This window comes from Vulpes vulpes, chromosome 1 (genome assembly GCF_048418805.1).
Source record: "Vulpes vulpes isolate BD-2025 chromosome 1, VulVul3, whole genome shotgun sequence".
NCBI lineage: Eukaryota > Metazoa > Chordata > Mammalia > Carnivora > Canidae > Vulpes > Vulpes vulpes.
Window position 1 is genome coordinate 84,709,098 of NC_132780.1, and position 10,022 is coordinate 84,719,119.

General features: G+C 36.6%; 1 pseudogene; it reads right to left on the minus strand.

Annotated features, from left to right (window-relative positions):
• Positions 1-5,287: 5,287 nt before the first annotated feature.
• On the minus strand, positions 5,288-5,609 carry LOC112919435 (large ribosomal subunit protein eL37 pseudogene; annotated as a pseudogene).
• Positions 5,610-10,022: the final 4,413 nt, after the last annotated feature.

A 10,022-nucleotide genomic window follows, 5' to 3' on the forward strand; every position in this document is an offset into this window, starting at 1 on the left:
CATAATTATTCAATCTGAAGATTTATATTTCTCAAGAAGACATACTATAAATAGCATCAAAGAAATGTGAACAGTAAATAGAAGGAAGCAGAGAAAGAGAGAGGTTTAGTTAGTTTGTTTCAAGATGAGAGAGATAGTTACTGATGTATCTGATCTGGTAAAGAAAGAAAAATTGGTGGCATATTGGGGAGGGGCTGTTAGCATGCCCTTGAATAGATGAGAGGGGCTGAGATTATGCAGAGTTGGAGTTAGCCTTAGACTGGAGGACTGACATGTACTATGAGAGAAGGATGAGTTCATACATGTTTTATTAGGTAGAAAAGGTAGCAGCAAGAGTGTTATTCTTTTTTTTATTATTTCTATATTTTCAATAAAAATTTCTTCAAATTGGCTTTTTCATATGTTGCTATGTAAGTTCAACGTGAAAGAGAAATTCGTGTCAGAAATTTGTAGGGAGCTTAGAAAAATGATATTTGTCTAGAGCAGTGGTTCTCAATCAGGGATGCTATTACAACCCAGGGTGACATCTGGAGACATTTTGGTTGACATAACTGCAGATATGCTACTGACATCTAGTGAGCAGAGGCCACAGATGCTGCTAAACATCCCACAAAGCACAGAAAAGCCCCACGAAATGAAGAATTATTTGGCCTCATAGGTCAATAGTGCTGGTGTAGAGCAGTGGTGAAAAGCTTTTCTGTAAACGATAAGATAGCAAACATTTTAGGCTTGGAGGCATTTGGTTTCTGTTGCATCTACTCAACTCTACCATTGTAGTATGAAAGTAGCCAAAGACAACATGCAAATGAGTGAACGTACCAGTGTTCTAACTAACATCATTTACAAAAACAGGTGAATGTCTCATTGACCAGTTTCCTGGCCCATGATCTAACAGAATCCTTTACTTTTTCTGGAAGCAGAGTTTGGACTTATTATAGTTGACAACCATGATTAAAGCCTCTGCATGCCTGTTGAATGTTGGCTATATACCTAGCTGGTGCTTACTGAATACTTTCAAATCCAGACAAATAATTCTAAGTAAGTCACCTATTTTTTTTTATCTCAAACATTAAATATCTTCTTGCCACTTTTTCCCCATGAGATGACCTCTTAGTAGCCACTGTTCCTATCCACATCCTCATAATTTGGGGTTTCTCATGTCTACTTTTCTCCATGACTAGAGTGATCTCTTTCCTCCATCCCCAGACCCATTAGTGGTCTTACATACACATACACACAGCCAGACAACGTTGCAAGGTGATTATTTTTAAAAACATTCTTTTTAAAATTTATTTATGATAGGTACACAGTGAGAGAGAGGCAGAGACACAGGCAGAGGGCAGAGGGAGAAGCAGGCTCCATACACCAGGAGCCCGACGTGGGACTCGATCCAGGGTCTCCAGGATCATGCCCTGGGCCAAAGGCAGGTGCTAAACTGCTGCACCACCCAGGGATTCCACAAGGTGGTTATTTATTATTGACCTCATTATCCATCTAATGGTTTATTTTTCTCCTAACATTTAAAAAAAAGATTTTATTTATTCATGACACAGACACACACACACACACACACACACACACACACACACACAGAAAGAGAGGCAGAGACACAGGCAGAGGGAGAAAGGCTCCATGCAGGGAGCCCAATGTGGGACTCGATCCCAGGACCCCAAGATCATGCCCTGGGCCGAAGGCAGACGCTAAACCACTGGGTCACCCAGGGATCCCCATTTTTCTCCTAACATTATTACTCAGCACATACACATACTAAACAGATACAGTTTTTCATTTCATTGAAAAAGACTCACTAATTCTCTTTAGGATTTGTCAATCCCAAATATTATGATATTGTAGTTTAAGCAAATCCTTAAATCATTCAAAATCGTATTGTCTGGTCAGACACTGAAATGATATTCCTTATAGTACTCTACAATTTGTTTTATTACTTTACAAATTTCAGAAGTCAAGAAAAATGCTACCTTTCACCTCTTTTTAAAGTCATATAAGTTTCTTAGAAATCCATTCATTCTTGATTTTGAGACACTAAGTCAGAATTATTGTCCAGTTTTCTTCATGTTATCTTAAGCTTAGTTCCAATAAAAGAATCACATCTAGATAGTGAGTAGAAAAATTATCTTGGGGCAGCTAGGGTGGCTCGGCTGTTTAGCACAGCCTTCAGCCCAGGGTGTGATCCTGGAGACCCGAGATTGAGTCCCACATCGGGCTCCCTGCATGGAGCCTGCTTCTCCCTCTGCCTGTGTCTCTGCCTCTCTCTCTCTCTGCCTCTCATGAATAAATGAATAAAATCTTAAAAAAAAAGAAAAATTATCTTGATATTTTTAATATTTTCCACTGAAGATGTAGCTTGTATTATGTTTGAGAACTTATACGTTCTCTGACTATTGAAAACTTTTTTCCTCATACCATAGTAATTAGTTTTGTATTTATTCTCAGCAAGGCTAGAATTCATTATACATATAGATCTTAGATCTTTAAAGTATAACTTTTTTTCCTAATAACGGATCACTCTTAATATACTGTGAAGGAAGAAATATAGCTAACGTGGTTCAGATATTTCAAAAGAATTTGCTAGAAGTTAAAAACTAAGATAAATAAAAGAAGGTAGGTCAGAGGGTAAGATGATTAGATGAAATAGTAATTAGCTTATGGAAATTAGATGGAAGAGTCAAGTAGAAAACAAAAGAATTCCTGTGCATGATAGGCAGTGAAAACCATGATAAAGAATGCTTTTTTAAGCTTCTACTTTCATATCTTGAAAATGTTAGGTGTATCTTGAAAAGGTTAGGTTGCACAGGAGCATTACTCCAAAGATTTCAAGTTTTCTGCTTCAGAATAATATCAAAGTCATACAAGATGAATTAAAAACTTCTCCACCAAAGTGTATCTTTATCATAGCAATAAATGGATAGACTTGAGAGGCAACCAGAAAAGATCTTACCTCTGTGAATTTGGGAGTTAAATTCTTCCTGTTGATTATCTACATTATTGCACTAATTAATACATATGCCCCCCAATTGCTTAAATTGATTCCCAAGAATGTGAAATCAACATTTAAGAAAATAGTACTTTTTGTACTTCTTAGTTTAATTCAACTTTTTTAGTATTAAATATTAATAATTACTTTTTTAGGTTAGAAATACATTTTCAAGGATGGTATGGCTTCTATTTTTATTTATTTATTTTAAATATTTTATTCATGAGAGACAGAGAGAGAGAAAGGCAGAGACACAGGCAGAGAGAAGCAGGCTCCATGCAGGGAGCCCGACATGGGACTTGATCCCAGGTCTCCAGGGTCACACCGTGGGCCGAAGGGAGGCACTAAACCACTGAGCCACCCAGGCTGCTCCTGGCTTCTATTTTTAAAAGTCGATCCCTAAATCTCTACTTATATAATTTTGAATTGTTTTGATAACCTTGATTTCCTCACTTCTCAGTACTATATCTGCTGTGTAATTAATTTAATGTCATTTGAACTGTAGCATTTTTTATGAGGTAGCAATAAAATCAAAGCCTCCAAATATTTTATAAAAAAGTATAAGGCCTTTAGAGTCAAAAGCTTTGGATTCAAGTATCAACTCAGCCACTTGCTAATTTGTAACAGAGAAAAAAATTAAGTAACCAATTAAGTTTCAGTATCTTAACCAGCAAAATGGAATAATGATTTCTAGTTAAGGAGATTTTATTAGAGAATGTAACCAAAATCTGAAGCTCAGTGACTGCCACAATGTAGCTCCTATTAAATAATCACTTCTATTATTACCAAACTATTTAAGAACATTCAAGTATTTTGAAGAAATTAGACATTTTCCTAAATATTTTGCATTTTTATTCAGATGTTTTGCTTATCTAAACAATGAGGTGCAATTTAGACTGTTCTGTATAAACAAATACTAACCCTGTGAAATTTCTTTATGCCTAAAATAGTTTTGTTTTGCATATTTCTGCTTGTAGAAAAATGTCACACTTTCAGTTTTCCAAGTACAAATTATCAAACAGGTCCTATCTAAAAGAGAGCTGTTTTCTGAAGCCAGTAAATACAAGGGAATTTAGTAAAATTTTCCTGATTTTACCATTTTCCCATTGTTACTTAGCAACCAGCTAATACTTTAGAAAAACCTCCTTTTTATACTAAATTACCATTGAAATTTGTTTCTGCAGCCAAACTGAAGATCAAATATGCAATCATAGTTTCCCTGAAGGACACAGTTGGAACCTAGCTGAAACTGCCTCATCACCACTAAAAGCCCAATGTTTTACCCTTCCTACTTAGAAATATCATTATGTGTTGTTACTTATGCATAATAAATTAATAATAAAGTTTCTGAGAGTGGCTGTAAATGGTAATGTGTTGTGCAGCCAACCAGGCCTCTTTAATACATAATATGTGCCAGTCCTCCAGAAACATTTTATTTGTTTTGAGAACACATTAAATAAAATGTAATATGAGTAAGGCAACAGTCCATTCTGGTTTGCGTGGGATGAATCTAGTTCATATCTATTGTAAATCAATTAACACTGTTAACTATTTTACCATCTTTTTTCATCCTCAAAATTTATCTGTTTTAGACAATAAGTTACATGGTCACCCTGGATCTGAAAAATTTGGAGGCAGTTTGGAAGAGGGCAATAGAAATAATTAGAGGCATAGGAAAAGTTTCTATGAAGAAATGACTAAAAGAGTTAGATTTATTTATTGGTTGAAGAAAAGGGTAAACTTAGGGAGATTATACTCTTCAATGAGAAAATACAGAAGAAGGTACTCTAAGAGGAATCAGAAGCCTTGGTCTGCTTTCCAACTCAGGTCTGCATAGAATTAAAACTGCTACATTAAAGATCTGCTGTATATAAAGTAGAGATTTAGAAGATGTACATGCTGGATTGCACCCAATAAAGGTTATTGTTTCCTATTTTGAATATTACTTAAAGAACAAATAAGCTATGAACATACTCTATGGTGGCAGTTCTACTTTTTATTTTTATTTTTATTTTATTTATTCATGAGAGACAGAGAGAGTGAGGCAGAGACACAGGCAGAAGGAGAAGTAGGCTCCATACAGGGAGCCCCACGTGGGACTCGATCCTGGGTCGAAGGCACCAAACCACTGAGCCACCAGGGATCCACCCAGGGATCCCAGGAGTTCTACTTTTACAGAACTACTTATATAGTTTTGGTTCCCAGAGACACTTGTGCAAATGTACACCAGGATGTACATATCACGCTGTTAATAGCTTTATGTTTTTTTCTTAATTTTTTAAACCCGGAATGTTTATTGTGACTAATCGTTGAAATCCTTAAGATGAACTGGATGCTGCAGCAGCTGCCCTCTTGAGCTTAGGTGTCGTTCTTTCACGGAATCCAGGCCTGAATCTGCGGTATACAATTTTAAGGTGCCTCATGCGACCGGTCCGGTGCTAGTAGTACCAGCTTTTAGCCTTGGCCCTCCAGTTATACTTTCCCTTCCGCTTGGCAGGGTAGCCACATTTGCTGCAGGTGGACTTCTGAAGGTGGTAGGCCTTAGAGCCACGTGGTGGCACAACGTGTGCGTCTTATTGCAATGCTTTCCAAACAATGACATCCCCTTTGTCATCTTGTTTCCGCGGCAGACGCCCAAAGAGCTTTATGTTTGTAATAGGGCCATACTGAAAATAATTCATCTATTAACAATGAAATTGATAAAATATGGGATATTCAACCAAAGAAATATGCTGTACATAAACAAAAAAAATTGAACTATATACTCACATGCCACAATATGTATGTGTTTCCAAAACACTGTTGAGCAAAAGGCTTAAGTTACAAAAGAAAACATGCAACATGGTTTCATTTCTACAAAATTCAAAAAAATAGGTGAAACCTAGTTTCTTTATATGGGTGCTCCAAAAGCAAATCCTAAATCAAGGATTTAGGTTCAAGTATTAAGTTGAAACACATGAAACTAACTGATACTCAATCATTTGTGATTTACACAAATGGCAAATATGGTTCAGTGAAAGAGTTTATTTGGGAGGGAATGAAAATGCAGTAGAGGTGGAGAAATAGATAAGGAACAGAAGCAGATGATATAGGGTATATTTTCAAGCCAGTTACCACTGTGGATGACGATAGCCTAATTCCATCAGGGAAACTCAAGGAAGCCAGAATTTTGGACATACCAGAATTAACTTATTTTAGGGGCAAGGAAGTTAAGATACACCATTTCCTGTTCTTTTTTCTGGGAGGACATGCAGTAAATACGATGTAGGGCAGATATGCTGCCAACCCAAGAAGGACATGTGATATGAGAGGGACATAAACCCTGGTGGTTTTAGGTCATGGATATCTTGAGGACTTTTGTGACCAAATCATCACCTCGTCCTGACTGAACACCTAATGCTTCAGCCTTTCCCAAAAGGCTGCTTGAAGGGAGTGTGTAGAGAAAGAGAAAACAATAGGGAATATCTCATAGGTTGGAAGTTGGGAGGAGAGATTCATCTTAAATAAGTGGGGTGTAAGACTAGTGGTCTCCTGGCTGGGGAGATAAGGAACAGCATCAAGATCAATCCCCATTTACTTTGAGGTCCTTGGTGGGGAGGGGGGTTGTCCTCCCACTGGAAGGTAAAGTAACATATGAGAATGATACACCTCCAGTTCCTGAGTACAGGGATCAATGTATTTTGTTGCAAAGTGTCAAAGATCCTCTTCCTTTTTTGGACGGGTTAACCTGGAAAGAAGGTAGGATAATAAATTTCTCTAAAGAATTTTAAGATTGCTCTTGAACATAACCCAGGACAATACAATTTCCTGGAATATCTCAAGGGAAGAAGTAGGTTTAAAATGCTGATGATATGCGGAACTATAACCTTTAAAGTTTAGTAGAAGATATTCTTAAAAAGCTTTATCATTTTACTGTTCACAAAACCAAAATATCACTAAGATTTATTTTCTTGAAGAAAATAACTTTTCTCAGTCATTGATGGTGTATGTTCTGGTGGATGAACCATTAACACTTGAAGTTACCACATAGAATGAAGAGGAAGAGCATGGGAACAAGAGGAAATGTGTCTCTCTGATAATCCTTTATGTTTTAGAAATTTAGATGTATAGATGAAAACAAATAAATGAGAAACTTAAAAAATGTTTTTATAAGAGTCCCAGTTTCCTTATGTATCAAAGAGACTGGAACATGGAGCTCCTTCTGGCTTTTAAAACTCTGCCATCCTGAATACAATTGTTCTTTCTTTGAATTTTCTAACTTAGGGCAATGTGGTAAACCAATTCTATGAAATTGATTATTCAAGGCATTAATCTGGTGAAATAAATTATGTTTTCATTTATTCATTCTATGGAGGAATTTCTAAATTGATCATAGAATCAATTGCTCCTCCACCTGGCACATAAAAACTTAATTAAACCACAGTATTTTTTTTCCAGGTGAATTTACTGGCCCTGCAGTGACTATGTCAGAGCTGGACACTTATTGAAAATTAAAGATTCTGGAAAATCAATCCTTTCCCCAAAGTGATAATAAATCATACTTTCTAAAAAGAATATTACTGCAGCCCAAAGATATTTACTTAAAAAAGCAATCTTATGTACCTAATTTAATAATACTTCAGGAAGTTTGATAGCTAAATGAGAATATTAAATATATATTAGCCTTGCCATGATTAATACTGTTTGCCTGCTAAGCTTGTGGGTGGTGCACTCATATATATACTCACTGCTACAGCTAATATAGCAAATAGATTAGAACAATTTACAATAGGGCAGCCCAGGTGGCGCAGTGGTTTAGCACCACCTTCAGCCCAGGGCATGATCCTGGGGACCTGGGATTGAGTCCAATGTCGGGCTCCCTGCATGGAGCCTGCTTCTCCCTCTGCCTGTGTCTCTGCCTCTCTCTCTCTCTCTCTGTCATGAATAAATAAAATCTTAAAAAAAAAGAACAATTTACAATATACTAATTCTTGCTATTATGATATAGCATAATTGAGCTCATGTCTTCATATTGAACTAAAGTGTATGAAATGGTTCACTTCTTGATTTTAATAAATTTGATATTCTCTCATTGGACAGTGAACACCCAAGATATTTTCTTTTCTCTATTTCCCATTTCTTCATTATATAACATATAATAATAATATATGGTCATTATAATATGCTTTTTTCCTTATTATTTTTATTAAAAATTGTGAAACATGTGAGAGCATATAACTAGTTTAACATGTAATTGATCAATGCAAAATATGTCATATAGTTATCTTAGAAAAAACATTTTCTGGGATCCTTACCTGTGTTAATCTAACATTACCTTAAACATGCTTTGAGATTTTCTCTTTCTGCTTTTCTTGATGCGGTTACTTGACTTGGAATACCAGTGTTCTTTCACCTCCACTTCTTTCTTGTTTTCTGTCCATTACAAGCTCTGGTTGAAAGTCCTTCATGACCTGATATCAGACCCAACCCATCCAGGTCCTTGGTGCTGCAGTCCTCTTCTGACATTTACAATGCCTGTGGCTAGTTGCCAGTGGCTGCTTGGTGACAGGTAATTTAGTATTGTTAAATTTGAAGAAATTAATTATTGTGCTATAATTTGGCTTTTCAAGTGGTATTTATTTCCAGCAACTATACCAATGAACTCTTTGAGAGCAAAAATCACATCTTATATTTGTTCATATCAAGTCACCTAACCAATGCTGTATACCTCAAAAGTATTTGTATATTGGGGTGCCTGAGTGATACAGTCAGTTGAGCAACCAACTCTTGGTTTTGGCTTAGGTCATGACCTCAGGGTTGTGAGATGGAGCCCCATGTCAGGCTCTGCACTCAGCTTGGACTGAGTCACTTAAGACTCTCTCCCTCCTTCTGCTTCTTCCCCCTGTGCTTGCATTCCCTCCGCTCCCCCCTCTCTCTCAAATTAATAAATAAATCTTCAAAAGTATTTGTATGTTGATTGTCTGTTGTGAAATAGTTGTCCTTTATGGAAGAATTTGAAAAAATAAAAAGGTTATTCTTCCTAACCTTCCTAACCTAACCAAATCAGTACCTTAGAGTATGCTGGAGGGAGCAAATCCTCCTCGGTTCTTAGGAACCAGGTTGATGTGCATTTTCCTTTGAAAAACAGGAGTTCAAAACTCAAATGACTTAAAGAGACCCACAGCTGATCTAATAGTTGACTTGCTGTTTTTGGTAATAGTTTTATTGAGATATTATTCATATAAATCACTTATTTAAAGTGTATAATCCAATAGTTTTTCGTATATTTACAGATTTGTGCAGCCATCACCACAACCACTTTTAAAATACTTTTAACACTCCCTCTCCAAAACCCTGTGCCTTTTACCAGTTACTCCTCATTTTTCCCCATTCTCCCCTTGTTTTCTGACCTGGAACAACCACTAATCTCCTTTCCATCTCTGTAGACTTGCCTATTCAGGACATTTCAAATAAATGGAATCACATAATATGTCGTGGTCTTGGGATGCCTGGGTGGCTCAGCGGTTTAGCACCTGCCTTCGGCCCAGTACGTGATCCTGGAGACCCAGGATTGAGTCCCACATCGGGTTCCCTGCATGGAGCCTGCTTCTCCCTCTGCCTGTGTCTCTGCCTCTCTCTCTGTGTCTCTCATGAATAAATAAATAAAATCTTAAAGAAATATATGTAGTGGTCTTTTGTGACTGGCCTTTTGACACAGCATAACATTTTCAAAGTCAAGCCATATTATAACATATATCAGTACTTATTCTTTTTTTTTTTTTACTTTATTCCTTTTAATGGCCAGATATAGCACATTTAGTTGATTTGGTCATCAGTTGATAGACATTTGAGTTGTTTTCAGTTTTTGGCTATTAGGAATAATGTTGGTATGCACATTCACTTGCAGATTTCTGAATGGACATATTTTTTCATACCTTGTGAAGGAGTGGGATTGCTGGGTCATATGGCAGCTCTATGTTTAAACTTTGGAGGAACTGTCAAATTGTTTTCCAAAATGGCTGCACTATTTTACATTTTAATCAACAAC